The sequence below is a fragment of the Cupressus sempervirens genome, chromosome 11 (genome assembly GCF_028749045.1).
Source record: "Cupressus sempervirens isolate cs-2001-9-10 chromosome 11, ASM2874904v1, whole genome shotgun sequence".
Taxonomy (NCBI): Eukaryota; Viridiplantae; Streptophyta; class Pinopsida; order Cupressales; family Cupressaceae; genus Cupressus; species Cupressus sempervirens.
In genome coordinates, this window is record NC_143128.1 from 212,851,048 (window position 1) to 212,864,505 (window position 13,458).

Consider the following 13,458-nt stretch of genomic DNA (forward strand, 5'->3'; position numbering starts at 1 on the left):
TCCTGCATTAGTCAACTAGGGTTAAGAGAAATGATTCTCCTTAATCATGCAAGTGTCACAACCTGAGTTGAATCCAACTTAGATTGAGAAATCCATATAGCATCTTCAACTGGTCTATTCTTCCACTTCACCAAATATTCATAGTAATAGTTTCCTCTTGTACTTTTAAAAACTCTCTAATATAATGTCTATTCAATATGTTCAATCTACTTCTTAATATAATCATCTGATACAATAACTCCAACATCTGACACATGATGCTTATGCAAATCAACAACATTAAATATGGGAGATATGTCCATGTCATTAGGTAACTCAACTTCATAAGCATTACCAATTTCAAACTTCCTCAATACTCTACAAGGACCAAACTTCTTCATTCTTAGGTTACTATATGTTCCAAGAGGAAATATGCCTTTCTTCAAATGAATGATCAACTCATCACTAACTTTAGTAACATGATATCTTCTAAACATATCAACATTCACCTTATACTTCTGATTACTTTGTTCTAATTTCAAATTCACTTCCTCATGCAAAGACTTAATAAAATTATAAATTACTTCCCCTTCAACACTTCTCTTCTCATCACCAATAATATCCTTCAAATCTGATATACCTCTAGGCTGCATTCTAGTAATAATCTCAAAACATGTTTTCCTTGTACTCCTATTCACATAATTATTATATGTAAACTCATCTTGTCTCCAACTAAATATCTTAACAAGTTACCCAAACTTCTATTCATGACCTGTATATGTCCATATGTCTATGGATGGAATGTACAACTAAACTTAAAATAGCTATCCATGTTCTTCCACAAATTTCTCTAAAAATAACCAACAAACTCACCGTCTCTATCAAAAATACTAATTGTTGGCAATCCATGCAATATAACAATCTCTTTGAAGAAAATCTTAGTAACATGTAGAATATCTAATGGATTCTTACATGGTATGAAATCTATCATCTTAGAAAATATATCCACAACAAAAAATATGGAATCACACCCTTTTTCTATCTTAGGTAATCCAAGAACAAAATCCATGCTAATGTAACTCCAAGGTTTCTCACGAACAAAAATAGGTGTATACAATCTAGTATTCTAACATACTCCTTTTGCAACTTGATAATTTCCACAACTCCTTATAAATTTCTAAACATCCTTATACATTCGTGGCCAATAATACTTATCCTTAAAAAAACTCAATGTCCTATCAATTTCAAAATGTCCAGCCAATCCACCATAATATTTTTCCTTGATCAAATTAATTCCCATAAAACTTCTTTGTATACACAACTAAATTCCTTTGAAAAATATACCTTGTTGAATGAAATAATCATCATACTCAATCGGTTTACATGATATATTTGGTTTTTTTCACCCTCTCCATGCATTATAAAAATCAATATCAATATCATACAACTCCTTCATTTCATGAAAACCAAGAACTTCAACCTTCATCTCGGTCAACAAAGAATGTCTTCTACTTAATGCATCAACAACTTGGTTAGTAACTCCACTTTTATGCTTTATCATAAATGTGAAACTCTAAAAATACTCAAACTACTTCATATGTCTCTGATTCAACTTATGTTGAGTTCCCAAATATTGTAAATCTTTATGATCAGTATCCAACACAAAATCCTTAGGAATCAAATAATGTCTCTCATGGTGTGATTTTTTGTCCTACAAGATTTTTGAGAAAACCTTGTGAAAATTAGGTAGAAATTATTATTCATGCATAGGTTTTTCTTAAAATTAAAATTAACCCTCATAAAAACCAAAGGGAAAAAGTTTTATCTTTTTTTTCGATTGAGGTTCATTCAAAAATTTACTCACATTTTAAGTTAGGGAGATGTGAAATTTCTTTACTTATATCTTTGTATCTCTAAGTTTTGGAGCTTATTTTTCTTTATACTTCATGACCTTTTACATCCTTTAGGTTGTGATGTTGTGAAATCTCTTTAATCACAACATCACTACCATTTGATCTATAACCTTGTTGAAGGTTGCAAAGGAGAAAAGCAATCTTTTATTAGCTCAACACGGTTTCACAACAGTTACTGGTAGCATTCATATTTATGGTGTGAAGAAGTGAAACAAAGGATAGTGTAAGATTGCAAGTCAGTGAAGGTTTAAGGTGTTTCAAGTCATGATGCTATGAATAGAAGGAAAGAATTAAGTTCTACAGCTATCACATGATTGTGGGCTATTCACGACTTAAAGGTTTTTAAGTTGTGATGGTGCACATTAAAAGTAAGTAGTCAGTTCTACAGTTATCACAACATCACTAGGTCAAAGGGCATATTAGAATTTATAGTTACGAGACAGCAAATAAATTAAAATGGTTAGTTTCAAATGATCATCACAAGGTCATAGGTAGTCAGACAAACTATAAAGACAGATTTGCAAGGATGCGAAGAGGTGGTAGTGGTTAAGTTTTAAGACTAGCACATCTTTGAAAATGGCTAAAGGAAACCTCATGTTAAATTAGTGAGGCTACAAAACCCTCTTATAGTACCTTTGTTAATAATAAGAAAAAAGTCAAGTTAAAGCCCTACTTTCTTGATCATATGGTTAAGCCATGAAGGAAATTTACAAGTTGCAAACCTACAAAAGATATTAAATAGTAAGAAGAAATGCTTATCACTCTTTTGCAAGGGTCTAAATAAAATTGATAGATTAAGTTTTAATGAAGTGATTAAGTGATCATGTAGTTAAGTTTTAGATTGTTGCAATATTACTTGAGTTAATGACTAACTCATAGTCAAAGCTACAACGTGGAAAATGTTGTTGATCACACTATTGCAAGGCTTAGGTGGAGGTACTTTCTCAAAGTTTTTAGCGTGTGAAATGAACTTAGAATAATTAAATTTGAAAGTTAGCACAAGATCACAAGGTTTTTAGAAATAGTTAAGATCTTTGTTACGATATTGTGAAAAGAGGTGATAGTTAAACAAAGTAGCATTTGCATCATCATAGGTAAAATGATACTACTAGAATATTGATTTGTGATGTTCCAAAGGATGAAGTAGCATTAAAAGAAATTTTTTGGCACAACATCGCATAGTTAAAATACACATCATGACTAATGGTTGCGAGGGAGCGATAAGATAGAAATATAAAGCATCACAAAATCACAAGCATGAAAGGTGTTAAGTCCCAAAAGATAGTGAAGTTGCAAAATGGTGAATAAGGAAATTATCACTAGATCATAGTGGTCAAAAGAGAAAAGTGAAATAAATTTGCAAAGGTGTAAATAAAGAAAATTGCATCCTCACAAGTCAAGCCTAGTAGTCAAAGAAGAGAGATGCAAGGTTGTGAGATAGTGAAGATAACCCTATTTGCATGGTTGCAGCTAGAGATAAGAGAAGAGAAGAAACCATGGTGCAATAGTAAAAAGTGGTGTTTGCATTATCACAACTCTTAGTTCTGAAAGTATAAAATGGTTTTCAACAACCATGTTTAAGCTAGATAAAAGGGGGATGAGTTGGATGTACAAAATATGAAAAGGTGTAGATTTTGCCAACTTTTTGAGAATTGACAAGTTTTGAAGTGTGCCAATTTTAAATGCCATGAATGTCATGCTCCTATTGCAGAGATAGATAAATTCTAAAAGATAGGGAAGTTTTCATTGCTAGTTCATATTTGTTTGAGTTTTTTGGGAAAATTTTGAGTTACAGAGAATTTTTTAGTAATTATTCAGCATACAGTATATAGAATTGATTGAATGGTCTAAATGGATGACTCAAAAAGGAGAGTTGATTGCACAAGCAGTAATTGAAGAATAAACTTCACAGAAAAACCCTAGCTCATTTTTTTAATAATGGATTCACATTCTTCTTGGTTCTAGCAATGCACAAGATGCTAATGATCATGCTTTTAGAGATTCATATGTCTTTTGTAGAGATGTAGAGGTTCTTGATAGAAATAGATATGATTTTTTCTACACAAAATGCAAAATTGCAAGCATGGACAAAGTATTTCTATGACAAAAAAGCATTAGATAGGAACTTCCAGCTTGAAGGGTTAATGTTATTATGGAATGCTAGATTGGAAGACAAAGGAAAACATGGTAAATTTGACCCCATCTAGCTTGGCCCTTATCAAATGCATGATAATAATGGTGAAGATTCCTACTTCATAAGATAACTATTTGGTGATATTCTTGAGATGCCACTTCACAGATAGTTCTTAAAGAGGTGTTTTTCTTAAACTACTCTTTTACCATGAACAATAGTTAGGGTTTGTACATTCTATAGATTTTGTAAATCCTTGTAAATTTTTGTGTCTACTTTTCTTTGTATAGTGTGTTCCTGTGTGTTTTTTCTTCCTCCCCTACCTGGTCAGGTGTGCTTTTTAAAGAAGTTGTCAGTTTTGTATCAAGTATGTGGTATGCTTTAGCTAGAAATTCTACATTCTTTCATGGACACAAGTTATCCATCATCCCCAGATAGAGCCACTGATGGCCTATTTTTTCACCCAGCAAGAATTTTGAGAAAACCTTGTGAAAATCAAGTACAAATTGTTATTCATGCCTATGGTTTTCTCAAAATTTGTGTTAATGCTCAACCCTATGGAAAAAGTTTTTTCTTTTTGTCGATTGTGGTTCATTTGAAAAATCACTTGCATTTTGAATTAGGGCTATATGAAATTTCTTTAGTTATGTCTTTATATTCATAAGTTTTGGAGTTAATGTTTCTTTATACTTCATGACCTTTTACACCCTTAAGTTGTGACTTTGCGAAATCTCTTTAATTGCAACATTGTTTCCCTTTGATCACTAGTCTTGTTGAAGGTTGTGAAAGAGAGAATCAGTCTTCTCTCAGCTTAGTGAGGTTTTGCAGTAGTTGCTGGTAGCATTCATGTTAGAGGTGTGAAGGAGAGAAATAAGGGATAACTCAAGATCACAAGTTAGTGAAGGTTTAAGGTGTTTCAAGTCACGATGCTACAAATAGAAGGAAATAGTTAAGCTCAATAGTTATCACATGGTCATGGGCTATTCATGACTCCAAGTTTTTTAAGTTGTGATGGTGTGCATTGAATTTAAGTAGTTAGGTCTATGATCATCACAACATTGTTGGGTCAAAGGGCATATTCAAATTTATAGTTGTGAGACTATGAATAAAGGAAAAGGGTTAGTTTCAAATAGTCATTGCAAGGTCATAGATAGTCAGCCAAACGATGAAGATAGAGTTACAAGGGTGTGAAGAGGTGGTAGTGGTAAAGTTTTAAGACCACTGCATCTTCAAAAATGGTTAAAGGAAACCTTAGGTTAAAGTAGTGAGGTTGTAAACACCTGTGATTGTGCCTTTGCATGGTTACTCATGTACATAAGAGTTTAAGTTGTGAAGCAAAAAAAAAAAAAAAAATAGTTAATTTAATGCCCTACTCATATGATTTCACATTTAAGCCATGTAGGAAATTTACAAGCTGCAAACATGTGAAAGATACTAAACAATTAGAAGAAATTCTTACCACTCTTTCACAAGGGTCTACAAAAAAGTGATAGATTAAGTTATAATGGAGTGATTAAGTGATCATGTAGTTTAGTTTTAAAATATTGCAACATTGCTTGAGTTAGCAACTGACTCAGAGTCCAAGTTGCAAAGTGGCAATTGTTTTTAATCACACTATCACAAGGTTTAGCTATGGTTACATCCTTGAAGTTGAGATGTTGTGAAAAGAGGTAACAGTCGAACAAAGAAGTAATCACATGTTTGTAGGTAAAAGGATACTACTAGAATAAGGAGTTGTGATATTGTGAAGGATGGAGTAAGAGTCAAAGAAAGTATTTGGTACAACATCACATAGTTAAGGTACATGTCATGACTAGTGGTTGTGAGGGAGAAATAAGGTAGATATATAAAGCATTGCAACATCTTAGGCATGAAAGGTGTTAAGTCTCAAACTATACTGAAGATGCAAAATGGTGAATAAGGACCTTATCACTAGAACACAATGGTCAAAATAAAAAAGTGAAATGAAGATATGAAGGCATGAATAAAGAAAATTGCATCCTCATAGGTCAGGCATAGTAGTTAAAGAAGAGAGATGTGAGGTTACAAGATAGTGAAGATAACCCTATTCATATGGTCAAGACCAAAGACAAGAGGAGAGAAGAAACCATGGTAAATGAAAGGTAGTGTTTGCATCATTGCAACTCTCATTTCCGAAAACATAAAATGGTTTTCAATGGCCATGTCTAAGCTGGATAGAAGGGGGATGAGCTAGATGAACAAAATATGAAAAAGCTTAGATTTTTCCATCTTGTCAAGAATTGATAGGTTTTGAAGTGTGCTAGTTTTAAATGCCATTAATACCATGTTCCTATTGTAGAGATAGATAAATTCTAAAAGACAAGGAAGTTTTCAATACTAGTCCATACTTTTTTGAGTTTTCTAAGCAAATTTTGAGTTGCAGAGAGATTTTTAGTAATTATTTGACATATAGTATACATAATTGATTGAATTGTTTCAAGAAATGACTAAAAAAGAAGGAGAGTTTATTGCACAAGTAGTAATTGAAGAGTCAAATTTACAAACAAAAAACCCTAGCTCATTTGTTGAAGAATAGATTCACATTCTTCTCGGTTCTAGCAATACACAAGATGCAGAGGTTCTTGAAAAAAATGAATATGAGTTTTTATGGTTCTTCTATAAGAACAAAGCAAAGAAATTTCTAGTTTGCAACCCTTGGGTCAGAAACTTGGGCAAGTTGATCATGCCAAATGTATTTGTGGATGTTGACTTGGTGAAGGCTCTAATCAAATGCTACAATCTAGTTAGCAAGTCATTCCACAGGAAACACAAAAGCATTTTCTTGGCCTTACATAAAGAGATGTTCATTGAGGCATTTGACCTAGGAGGCCCAATGGCATTGTCTATTGATGTGGATCTGCTAACAAATAATTTTGAGAAACATAAGAATTTCTACATGGGTACGGTAATGAAAAGACATATCCCTTTGTTTCATAAAGAATAGGGAGAGATTCGAAAGAAGAAGGAAGTGGAGAGGATCATGCTTCTTGAGTTCTTCCAGAGGTATTTATAGAATATTAGTTATGGCTTGAACAAGGTCCTAGGTGTAGATGGAACCATAAATACCCTGGGAAGACATTATGTCATGGCTTTGAATGTTCAAAATCCCAACACTAATGTTGGATATGATTATGTAGCATAAATAATTGATAAGATACATGAGGAGATCATTGCTGCTCAATAAGGGCAATTGGAGAATTTTAGATTCCCCCATTATTCAATGATCATGCATTTGATCCTATTCAAGAATGTTGATACATTTGATCAATTTTTCTTTGAGTTCACACAAGAATGTGGAGAAAGACTACTAGTATAAAGGTGGATGAGGGTGCGGAAAAAGTTCTACCCCTATTCTAGTGTCATTTCTTTTTACAAAGATTTTGTTCATCCAATTTTAAAAATGATAGGAATAGAAAATGAAATAATCCTTAGAAGTGTTAGAAAGGTGGTTAAACCTAAAATGTTCTTTGATGCTGGTAAAAAATTAACTCATGATTGGGGAAGTGTCTTTTTTTTTTGAAGAATACACTATTATTAGAGTTTTTGGTTTCCCTCAGTCACCCCATATTTTTCCCAAGTATGTTCTTGAGAGATTAGGGTTTGTAGAAGTATTTTTGCAATTAATCTCACTACATAGAGAATAACTAGGTAAATTGATCAATAAAGGAACATTCTTGTGTAGATGCACCAAAGTAAGAGACTTTGAAATCCTTTTTATTTCTTCTCATAGTCTTAGTCATAGCATTACAAATAGAATTGGAATTCTTTATAAACTTTCTATAGAAACTAGCCAAACCATGAAATGATCTTACCTCACCCACATTCTTAGGTATAGGCTATTCAAAAATTTCTTTAACCTTCTCGAGATCTTCTCAAACCATAAAATGAAATCAAAAATCCCAAATACATAATATGCTCTTGTATAAAAAACACCTTGAAATTAATCGACAACTTCTCATCTTTCAATCTTTGCAATACTTGTCCAACATGCTCAAGATGTTCTTCCTTCATTTTAGTGAATATTAGAACATCATCTAAATAAATAATAAAAAAATTACCCAATAATTTCTTGAAAACTTCATTCATCAACCTTATGAAAGTACTAGGTGCATTAGTCAAACCAAAAGGCATAACCAACCATTCATACAAACCATCTTTTATCTTGAAAGTAGTCTTTCATCTATCACCTTCTCTATTTTTGATCTAACGATAGCCACTCTTCAAATTAATCTTGTAAAATACTTTTCTCAACTCAAACAATACATTATAATTTTTTTTTATCTTGTTGATATCTCTAGAATCAATACAATTCTCTATTCTTCTTAGGTGCCAATACAATAGGTAGAACACATACAATCAAGATTTCTCTAATCAAAACTTCCCACAATAATTCTTACACTTGTCTATTAAGTTCTTCATTCTTATTAGGTTTCAATCTATATGGTTGTTTATTTGAAAAACTAGCTCCAGGAATTAGATCCATACAATGACTTATGCTCCTTACTGGTGGTAAACCATCAGGAATAATTTCTATAATAATCTCCTAGTACTCATTTAGAAATCTTTCTATTTTTGTTAGTACTCAACCAAAATTATTAGCTTTTCCTATCACTCAGCCTCTATTGTCTTCTATCACCTAGCCTTCACCTATTTCTCGATTAGTACTATACTTTATTGCTTGGCCATTACTAGCACAACTCAACCCTCTAAAAAGTACAAAAAAAAAATACTTTGTACTTTTTCATCTCTTTCTCAATTCACTTTCCTCTAACCATGGAAATTCTCATAGTAGTAAAATTTATCTCATCAAGAGATTCAATCAAAGGCATAAATGTATCCATTCATCCAACTAGTATATTGATTCAATATTTCATCATACACATCATGTTTATCATATTTCGAAGGTCTACCTAATAGAATATGACAAAAATCCATAGATATAATATCAGAAATAACTTCATCAAAGTAATATTCAATCTTTAACTTCACAACACATTGTTTTCTTACCAATATCTTATGCTCATCCTTGATCCATGAAACACGATAGGGTTTAAGATGCTTCAACTTCTACAACTGCAACTTTATAACCAACTCCTTTGATGCCAATTTTTTTGAACTGCCACTATCAGTTATCACTTTGCAACATATCCTAGCTATCTTACATGTGGTCTTGAAAATACTTCTTCTATGAACAAGTTCTTTATGCTCAATTTTATCAATGCATAGAACTCTTCTCACCATCAAATTTTATACAACCTCAAGATCACTCCGAGGGTGCATATATTCCCTTATTGTAAGAATTTTCCTTAGGGAAAAATCACCCAAGATCAAGAAGCTCAAGCACTAGCACAATATGGACCAATAAAATATGATCAAAATAACAATATTAAAATGAATTAATGTACATACACACTAGGAGTGCCTATATATAAAGGCATCTAGAATGACTAGGAGTCAACAAAGTGATAAGCCTCACAACTAAGAACATGTCCACCAAGAGTGGATTATCCTCCATTGATCATAGAAGTTAGTGCGATGATGAAAGGATAAGCTTACATAGGTGTGTCATGTAAAAATATGTTGTAGACACTATGTTCTAACTTAGAGTTGCTAACTCTTGTGTTGTCAACAAGACAACTCATATGAGTACGCACACTCCTAGGTGTCTAACTAAAATAAAATAAAATAATGTATTAACCTAAGTAAACTTAAGTAAAGTGTAATAATAATTAATTATTTACACTAAAATTATGCCTTAAGTGAAACTTAGGGGAATGCACTTAAGTTCACAAAAGCTATAATGAAAATGCATGATGGGTCTCGGCTACTAGGCCGTGTTAGGTAACCATGTACAAATGCAAAGAAATCTCTCTGAAAATAGCGAAAGAGGGAAAACCTCATGGGAAAAATGTTTCCCCAAAAAAATATATGAGAAAATGAGATGCATGGATGGATGGAGTAATTTAGACCTGCCATTACAAAATACATAATGTATATAAAATAGAGAAGTATGAGAAGGACAAAACCCATAAGAGGAAAAGGTTCCCCCCATAAGATAGAAGAAGAAGAAAGGAGACAAGGTAGTCCCCCCCACCCTCCCAACAAAATCTAGAATGTCGACCAATGATAGTTTCTCCAAGATGAATGTAGAAGCTGATCCATGACTGCTAAATAATGTTCCTTCCTTTAGGAAGAAACAATGTCATAGGTACATATGATGCTTTCCCAATGTGTAGAAAGAATCTTGAAGATGAATGGTGTCTCTAAAAATTGCTCAACTATCCCTGTGTTGATACTGATGATTGCCCCTTCCAACACTACTAAAGAGAACAAGTTTAGATCTAACAAGGATGGATATAGAACATATCCTAAAGAATGAACTATCTCCTCAAATGATGGAGAGACCTCCTATAACTGCTATACATAAGGATCAAAAATCATATCAACTTTGTAAGACTAATCATGTAGAGAATGGACAAGAGGTTCAGAGTATTCCCTCACAACAATTGAAGAAGGATATTCTTCATCGAAGAGAAGATGAATATCAACAATAATGTCTCCCAGATCTACTATGTAGGACTCCACACACAAACCTAAAATATCTATTATGTAGTCATTCCCTGATGCTGGAACTAGAAGCCAAGGTGTACCTATTAACCATATTTTCCTCCCACCAAAATTTGAATTCAAATACTCGAGCCCACCCAACGGTCTTTAACCATATTTAATATTATTTAAATGCCCCAGAAATACAAAAGATAAATAAATAAAGATTTTATGACATTTCCTATTTTCCTAAATTTTTTTCCCCTGGCTCGCAACTTTCTGTGCCGTTAGATCTTGCATAGATCTACGGTGGGTGCTTTCCCACTTTCTCAAAACAAGCAATCTTTACATAATGTAGGGAAGCATCGTCATGACGCGTGGCAAGTGGGTCCATGTTCTTCTTGTGGGCTGCAAGTTGGGAAGCTACTAAGTGAGTTGGCAATTTGATTGGTGGGTGCTTTCCTGCATTCTGTGTTTTGTCAGACTTCCTGACAATGCGGGCAAGCACTAGATCACCACGTGTCCTCGCAGGCCCAAAGGAATAAAGTTATAGTTAGGCATTGAAGCCACCACATGTTCTCAGTTTGTACCTTCCACCATCTGATGCAAATAGATCAAGGGCTGGCACTTGACCGCAATATGGAAGTGCATAAGTTTTAAGGAATGTGGGCAAGCCCCTTTGTGACGTGTGGCATAGTGTGACATTATGGGCCCGACTAAGGTATTAACAGTTAAGGTTGACAGTTATGTGACATCATAGTTAGTTGGTCTGGTGGTCAAACTCAGGAAGGCCTTGTGAGGTGGAAAAAAAACAAAAGACCATTGGCCCATGTAGCCCATTTTGGTTGTAAGACTCAGTTGACCTATTGAATTTGCTAACTGATGAGCCAAAAACAAAGGAAATTGAGTTTTCTTGCATGATTTAATCCTCATAATCAATTCTAACTACTCTTGAATGAATGTTGAACCCAGTAAATAGTAGGAGAACACTCCACCACCCTAGTTTATCCATTTACTAGGTCAGAATGGTTTAATAGCATCATTTCTATCAAGGTCCTATTTTCAACAAAATATTAGATTTTATTGTATCTGAATCTGTGCCCAGATCAAATTTTCTCCAGATCTCTAAAGAGACTTAATGGTAGTGGTTGTGGAGTAACTTCAATTAGAGAACATCTCAATTATGCCTAAACTATAAAGGTCATTTTTGTAGATTTTGTTGAGGTCGACTCTTCTCTATTTTCTCTGATATTTCTTTGCAATTTCACTATAAATCCCCTTTGCCTCTGAACTATATGACATTCTTATCTCCTTTAGCCATCGATGTGAAGTGAAAGAACTATTTTCCTCTCATTGGTATATTGTAGATATCTGCAATCTTGCATGACTATCTCTCTTTTGGCCTATGAATGGTATATAAGTGAATCCTCTCTTTCCTTGTGTCATTCATTTGGGTTTTTTGATCTGCATGCGATTGTTAGATTAAAGCAAGTCTGGATGTGTATATCTTTTGGTGTCATGATGGTTCAATAGTGCATGTATTGGTAGAGATTGGTTTGAAAACTCTATTTGTGGTGCATCACCCCCCTTAGATTAGAATAGGTAGATTTACTTCTATGCATTCCTTCTCCCTTTTTCTCTCCAAGAGTAGTTAGGTGCACCTTGATAGTAAAGGAAGTTGGCCTTCTCTGGAGACTCAACCTCACAGTTCAAGTCCCACAACTTGGAGGTTGTTTCCATGTTTCACAAGGTTTTCCTTGAGTAAAAACTTTGGACAAGGGTGCAAACTTTTGTGACAATAGTTTTTGGCACACCCGGTGGGACAATGTTCAGAAAATTTCAAGTCTACTGGTGTCAAAAGGAAGATTTCAATATTAATATTGAGGAGATAGTATTGGCTTCAATGTCCAAGCCTTTGAAGGATTCACTCTTCAAGTACTTGGTGACTTTGAGCTTCAAATACATCTAGTTCCAAACCAAAGTTGTTGTAATTCATGCCCAAAGCTAAAACAAGGGCATCTTCTAGAGGTAAATTTCAGTACCAAGAGCTTTCATTTTCAAATCCTAGAAGAAGGAAGACTAGAGTATCTTTATCACCAGTTAGGAGTGCAATAGTAACAAATACACTTGCAAGATCCATCTCTACTCCTCCTGTTGTTAGATCTTAACCTATATTTCCATCAACACATATCAATAGATCACTTGTCTCTATGGCACAACCTAGAGCTCATGCTTGTGCCACCTTTAATGGTGGAAGTCCTCTTTTATTGGCCCAAAGACATGACATACCAATAGCTACACTCAAAAGTATACTAGAATCTATTGGTGAAACTTCTATCTCTCCCTTGGAACACATTCAAGAAGTTGCAAATATCTACAATATGCATGGTATTACAAAAGATGATGTTGCAGTTAGGCTTCTAGCCTCATCCTTGAAAGGAAAAGCACTTCAATGGTATAGAGGTTTGGCTCATGGTTCTATAGCAAATTGGGATGAGTTAGTAGTAGGACTGTGTAGACACTTTGAGGACAAAAGTGACCATTTGTCACTTTTAGAACAGTTGACTACTATAAAAAGAGCCCCCCATGAATGTATGACTGATTTCAACTATAGATTTCAAAAGACATGGGATAGAATACCTACTTTAGTAAAGCCTACCCCTGGTAATGCCTTCTTGCATTACCTCAGAGCTTTTAATAGTGACATTGCCACTATAATCTAGACTATGGGAGGAGATACCCTACCTAATGCTTATGACATAGCAATAAAGTTGGAAAACATCTTAATACAAGGAGGTACGCTAGCTCCAAGGCCTCCTGTGCCTTTCTTTCATGATGTTCCAAATCACCAACTAGGAATGGCTCCCC